We start from the raw sequence: 7,057 nt of genomic DNA on the forward strand, positions 1-7,057 counted from the left end.
GTCTCTGGGGATGCTGGGTCTCTGGGGATGCTGAGTCTCTGGGGATGCTGGGTCTCTGGGGATGCTGGGTCTCTGGCCAGCTGGTATCAGTGTCAAAGAAGAGACTCTGCAGCTGGAGCCCAGACTTTGGGAAGGAGGAACCTGCTGGCTGGGGCTGGTATCTCTGACAGGGTTCAGTGAGGCTGGTGTCAGAAAAACAGCAGACTGAAATACTTGTTGCTGTTAGGAAAAAAAACGTGGCTTCCAGAGTAAGGAAGCATTGCTAGGATAACAATGACAGGTGCAAGAAATAAACCCAGGAATAGAAAATATATGGGAAAGAGCCTGCCCCTTCGGTGTCCTCCAGGCTCCCGGGCTCTCTCTAGTGCCTCCTACAGGCCAAGTGCAGCAGAGAGTTAAATGGTAAAACAAGAATGCAGTAGAGTACCAACCCCAGCCTCCCAAAGCCGCCAATGGCCCTGTGGGTTTAATGCTGCAAGGACCATAGCTTAATAACTGACCCAGTCACTGAAACTTGATAGAGATTCACTGAACTGCTTCCCCAAATCACAGGCACTTTTTGAAAACAGGTATTTCTTAGATCTCCAACTTGTTGGCCCGCCAGTGGTTCACAGATTGTATTTTTTACTGATATGATAGAGTAATTCAACACAATGAACTTGAAACTGCAGGGGAAAATGTAAGAACATTGCTGATTTGTTCCAGGAAGTGAGTGCATTCACACTCAAATTGTTCATGTGGATCGGGCCAATGCCCACTGGAGACTCCATTCACTTCCACTGCTAAACTTTCCTGTAGTCAATGGAACCATGGTTACTGAAGAAATGCAGAGTTATTTACTGGAAATGCAGTCACAAATTCGGGGAAGATTCACAATCTTTGAGCATGAATCACGCTTTAAATTTCCATGATTGCTTTTGGAGTGTGAACCTCTGAGTGTGACTGAATTGTCAAGTATCTGCCATATTATTTCAAGATGATTTTATTCTGCCTGGTAGAATTATGTCTATCAAAAAGACAGAGTATCCTGCAAATTTGGATATAGACAGTGTAAGTACGGAAAATTCCAGAACTATTCTGTAATTGTTGGCTATGTACCCACCTTTGGCTCTGTAAAAGTGTGTTCTCTTTTTTAAAAATAATGAAACTAAAGCTTATAGCCATCTGGTCATTATCCGACTAAAAAAATAAGATGTCCTCAAAATCTGGAGAAAAGTTTATTTTATTAAGTATCAAACAGAATTTTTGTTGTAGTTTTGAAACTTCAATAACTAGCCTTAGAATTACTTTTATGTATAAACAAGTGAACTGTTTTTGGATGAACCGTTTTTACGTTACTGTTAAAAAATCCACATATTATGTATTTGCTGTACATAAATGGCCAGAGTGATGGACAAGTTCATAGACAATCCCAAACCTTTGAGGCTACACGTGTTTCAGAATTCAGAAGTTTCCCTCTTTTAAAAAAGTAGTATGGCACAGATACTCAAGTGCCATTTGAATATTCACATTAACTAAGATCAATAGACTATAAATAGTCTCATGTCTATGCATACCGAATCAGGGCTGAGTACCATTTAGTACCACATGAGTTGTAAGGAAACCTTTTGATTTTTAGAACATGTAAGGTTTTGGAACTATAAATAAAGAGTTGTATTTATGACCACTGTCAAATAAAATATCTACATGTCTGAAAATTGTTCTATCCAATCATGTAACCTCTAAATAGGACCTCGACAAAGCTTCATAAATGTGATTTTTTTTAGCAAACAGAAAAGACTTTAGCATGTTTGTATGCAAAAGAAATTAGTTGAGATTCAAAATACAAGAGATAGAAGTAATAGATGTCATAAGAATATGAACAATAAAAATAGAGAGATCCTTCTGCTTCTTTCCCTTTAACCATCATCTGCTGAGTGACTTCTATATACCAGAATTGTGCCGGATATGGAAAATACAGAGACAAATAAGACCCAGTTCCTGACATCCAGGGGCCTTCAGTCCAGCTAAGGAAATGTAATAAAGTATGAAAAATAATCCTAGAATGGAAACCCATAGATGTATGGTGGAACAAAAAGGATGAAATAATTGATTCTTTTAAGAAGAGTCAAAATATTTCACTGATAGATGATACTTGAAAAATAAATAATTATTTCTCAGGTTGGATGTGGGAGCGCTGAGGGGAAGAAGATTACTTTTAGATAAGAGGAGCAGTTTGAGTTAGTGCACATGGTTATGAGGGTGTGTGTCACGAGAAATGTAATCACCAGCATAGATGGAGTCCTCAATGTCAATGCAAAACACTTTTGAGTGCCTACTACATGCTCTGCTTACACTGTACAATATGGTAGGCAGTGGGCACTTGTGGCTATCTATGGAGCACTTGAAATGTGACTATTGACTAAGTCACTGAATTTTTAATTTTATTTAACTTTCTTTTAAAATGTGTTTATTACTTTACTTACAATAACCATAATAAACCCATTATATATTAACAAATAACATATTTCTTATAAAAAATAGAAATATTTTCCAAACCACTTAGAGATATCCCACCCTGAGATCATTTTTATCATGCTAGTAGACCCGTTTCCTGGTTGAAAAAAAGGAAGATTGAGGGCATCTGCTGGTGGGCCTGAAGTTCAACAAGATGGCAATCAGAAAGAAAACTGGACACATAGCTTGGAAAATCTAGGACACACTGAAACACATGAAGACAATTGGAAGTCACAAACTACAAACCATATCTATCTCTCACCATATCTAAACCCAGTGATGCAGACGGCAGGCAGAGAGAGCTACAAACATGCTTGGCTCAGAACTCAGAGAAGCTGAAGGAGGAGCGCCAGCTCGTCCACATCGAAGAGATGAATCGGGGTTTGTGAGCTTCAATAGCACGTGGAGCCTTGCACCAACCTGGAGAGCCAGGATCAGCAAATTTCTTTTTATTTATAAAATATGTATTAATAGAGAATTTATAGGCCATAAAGTAAAACCTTTTTAGACTTTGCAGGTCATGTGGTTTGTGGACACTTAGCTCTGTCATTGTAGCATGAAAATAGCAGAAGACAATATATAAACAAGTGTGTCTGGGTTCCAATACAACTTTATTTACAAAAAAAATCCAGCGTGCTGAATCTGGCCCATGGGCCACAGTATGCCAACCATGGTTTAGAGTATAATGACAACTATTTTACATTCATATTCCAAATCCCACACAGATTTGTCTAGTGGTCAACGCTAAACTTGAAACATACTGAGAAAAGAAGTCTGGGAAATATAGTTCCACATTAGGTATATTGACAGTACAAAATCACCAAGCCATGTTCTCAAATTGTCTGCAATTATCATGAGTTACTCCTATAATCAGGGGAAAAAAAAAAAAACATAACTCATCAACACTATAAAAATATACCTGTGGTGTATAGATAGACACTTACAGATAGACACTATTCATGTCTTTATGGCCCAGGGGGGTTTGGTAAATGTTAAGGAAAGGACATGTGCCTGGCAGCATCGAGGAACTTTTCGTAAGGAATGTCACAAGAGTGATGAACTCTTCAAAGGACTCTGCCTTTCACAGGATAATTCCCACTGGGACAAACAATTCAAATGGGAATCCTTAATTCAAAGATTTTTGGAGAATGATATTTTACCTCATTCTGTCTCATATAATGTGTATAGTTCAGTGTTTTTAAAAAATAATTTTTTAGTAGCACAACACTTTCTTCAGATGAAATCTTAATCAGAAGTGGGAATTAATAAAACATAAAGGGGAGCTTCTATGTGAAAGTGTAAAGAAATAAAGAGATTAAAGTTAAACACCACCAGCTGAAATCATACTAGAGCTGGGGGAGTATTTGCATTACAAAGGTGGTTATTCACTTTAGGTCTTACCATTTTTCTTTTTTATATAATTAAAATTTTAATACATTAAGGTATATTGATATTGATATATTGGCATCTCTTTTGCCAATGAGGGCAAGTAAGAAAAAACAGGTAAGAGAAAATGGGAAGCATGGGATCAGGGCAAAGGTGATTTAAAGATTAAAGGTGAAAGCTGTCAGTTTTTCTTTCTTTTTTTTTTTTCTTAAGTTTTATTTATTTAAGTAATCTCTACACCCAAAGTGGGGCTCAAACTCATGACCCCGAGGTCAATAGTCGTATGCTCTTCCAACTGAGCCAGCCAGGTGCCCCCATAGTTATTCTTAATCCTAATATTATCTTTTGTTATGATAATTCAGGCTACCTTGATATCCTGGGAGATCAAAGTAAAGATATTCCCATATCCAGATTTTCATTAATGCTCTCCAAAAGGGTGGCAATTTTAATGATACGTCTAAAAACTATTATTTCCTGTAATCTCTAGGCACGAGGGGTACATCAACAACACTGTTGAAGGAAAAACCATCCTTAAAAAAAAATTCAGATATTGCTACAGAACACAGATCACCTTTGGAAAAAGCACCTAAAGATCTGAAAATTCTATCTCTGTATCCTCTAAACACCTAGTAGATCTGCAAAACAATTTGTTTGATTGACAGGAGAGAACTATTTCAAATGCCAGTGGGTAGCCTTCCAGCAAACAGGACTACAACAAGAATGTTTTCCCCCTACTGCTAATGGCTAATCCTGGCACTGAGCCTTCGGCTGCTGCTTCCCAACATGGGTATCCTTTTAGTAAATGTGCCTGCCACAGCTTGCCTCAAACTGATATGGTGTCAAGATGCAGAGAAAAGAAATGAGTTTAAGAAAGAGAAAACTGGTCTCTATTAGCATTGTATCCATTAGGGTGCAGGGTGGAGTCAGCTGGAAGGGCAAATGGGCCTTTGCCTCGACAGAAAGTCCATTTGTTCACTATGGTAACATACTAGCTTCTGAAGATGAAATATCCTAATGCTCTAAGCCCCATCCATATTTAAGCATAGAGTGCAATTCTCTTTTATTAGTACTTTTTTCTTTGTGGGCTTTTGATCTTAAGAACAGAAATAACTCAGAAATCAAGGACAACAAAATATCTTAACCAACATGGAGCTTATATAGTTGTCCATACCCTAAGATGAGACCACGGATGACAACAGAGATCCACACGAGCAAGCAGGGCTTAGAGAAAAATGCCCTGCTTTATGATTCCACAGCATTTGGGCAAAGATTGCCTTTGGTCTCTTGATTACAGCTGCTGTTTGAAAACCCTGGTGCAGTCCTTGGCTGTGCCTCCTAAGCTTAGAGTCATCTCAAAGCCTTTCCTTAAAGAATGAAATATAAGGTATAATAGCCACCATCCAGGATGATACTGTAATGCAACCAAGAACATGACAGAGACTATGTAAGTGCCCCTTTTCAAAAGGCCAGTTTTCTAAAGGAGGCTTTGCAAGATTTTCTGCATAAATTATTGATATGATGAGTATAAGATTAAAATTGGGTCAAATCTAACAGATACTAATCAGGTAAAACTAATACATGTTCATAAAAATTGAAAAAACATATATACTTCTTTAGGGTTTCAAGTGTCTGCAATAAATGGTTAAATGATTTCAGGAAGGAATATTAACTTTTAAAAATAATGTATGTCAGATGTTTTTAAAGGTTAGAAAATTGGTACTTGTCAGACCAGAATAGGTAGGAAAATCAGAAATATGTGCACCATCCAAAAACACTATATTATGTGACTTTGGCATTCTTCCACTAATATATAATTAAATTACATTAGGCATTTATTGAAGCCCACTATGTACCCAGCATTGAACTAGATGCTAGAAATAGAAACACAAGTGACATTTATTTCTTGCTTTCAAAGTGGAGCTCATAATTTAATGGAGGAGATAGAACACATGGAAGATTGTTTGAATTAGCAATAATCGCGCCTCGGATAAACCTCATCGGCTACGATACTGCCACTGCGCAAAGCTGAACACATCGAAGATTGAATACAATGTTGAAATTCCTGTTTGGTTGGGCTCACTGGGTAAACCATCCTATGGAAAACCCATCTTCCTTATTAGGCCACTTCTGTACTAAAGTGTTAAAAACATCATGTGATACGTTATAAACAAATACTATGAACAAATACTCTGGAAATGTTCCAAATGACATGGAAAGGTTTCACCAAGGTCAGAACAACTGAGCAGGGCCTGGCTCAGGGAGGAGCATTTACTCAGCTAAAGAAAGAAAGGAGGAAAGGGGAAGTTGGGAGAGCGTGATCAATGGAGATTCAAGAGTATGTCACATCTGAAGAAAGATAGCCCATTGTGAACAATGGCTGGGGATATATAATAGGGATGGGGGAGCGGGAAGTAAATAAAGGATTGCAATCAGAGCATAAAGTAGCTAAATAATCTTTGACCTAATAGGTTTCAGTGATGTAATAAATCTATCTTCTGAACTTTATGTTTTTAGATTTGACAATGACACAGCTCTTTGTTTTATTTAGAGTCTTTGTTTTCCTGAATGTCTCCATGTTTATTTCCATCTCACAATAAAACAAACCATAAAGGATAAATTCATAGCTACCCCTCCTGAATAATGTATCAATAATTCTTTAGCATAGAGTTCAGTAAGTAGATGTTAAAAAAATAATAAGAATTTGAAGATAAAAGTTCATGGACCTTTGTAGTGTATTTCTATCTGGAAGGTTAAAACAAGGCAAGTATTAGGTGGAAGGGACTTAGAGTAAGAGAACAATAGTGAGGGGCTCCTGGGTGGCTCAGGTGGTTAAGCAGCCGACTCTTGATTTCAGCTCAGGTCAAGATCTCCGGGTCCTGGAATGGAGCCCCACACCTGGCTTCATGATCTTCTCCCTCTCTCTCTGCCCCTCTCTCTGCTCACTCTTTCTCTCTCTCTCTCTCTCTCTCAAATAATAAATATATATTTTTAAAAAATAACAATAGTGAAAATGGAGAAAAAGAGACAAATCAGGGTGGTGCTTTGAAGAAAGAATCAAAATTAGTATAAACAGAAGTAGAGGCCCTACACTACAAATTCTGGGAAAATGCAACTCCCCCCTTGCCACTGGGCAAGCTAAGACAAAGGGAGACCATCGTCTGCATGACCAGTCTTC

General features: G+C 37.8%; 1 pseudogene; it reads right to left on the reverse strand.

The window, feature by feature from the left end:
* Positions 1-5,735: 5,735 nt before the first annotated feature.
* LOC116633458 lies at positions 5,736-5,909 on the reverse strand (annotated as a pseudogene).
* Positions 5,910-7,057: the final 1,148 nt, after the last annotated feature.

This window comes from Phoca vitulina, unplaced genomic scaffold (assembly GCF_004348235.1).
Source record: "Phoca vitulina isolate PV1807 unplaced genomic scaffold, GSC_HSeal_1.0 scaffold7, whole genome shotgun sequence".
NCBI lineage: Eukaryota > Metazoa > Chordata > Mammalia > Carnivora > Phocidae > Phoca > Phoca vitulina.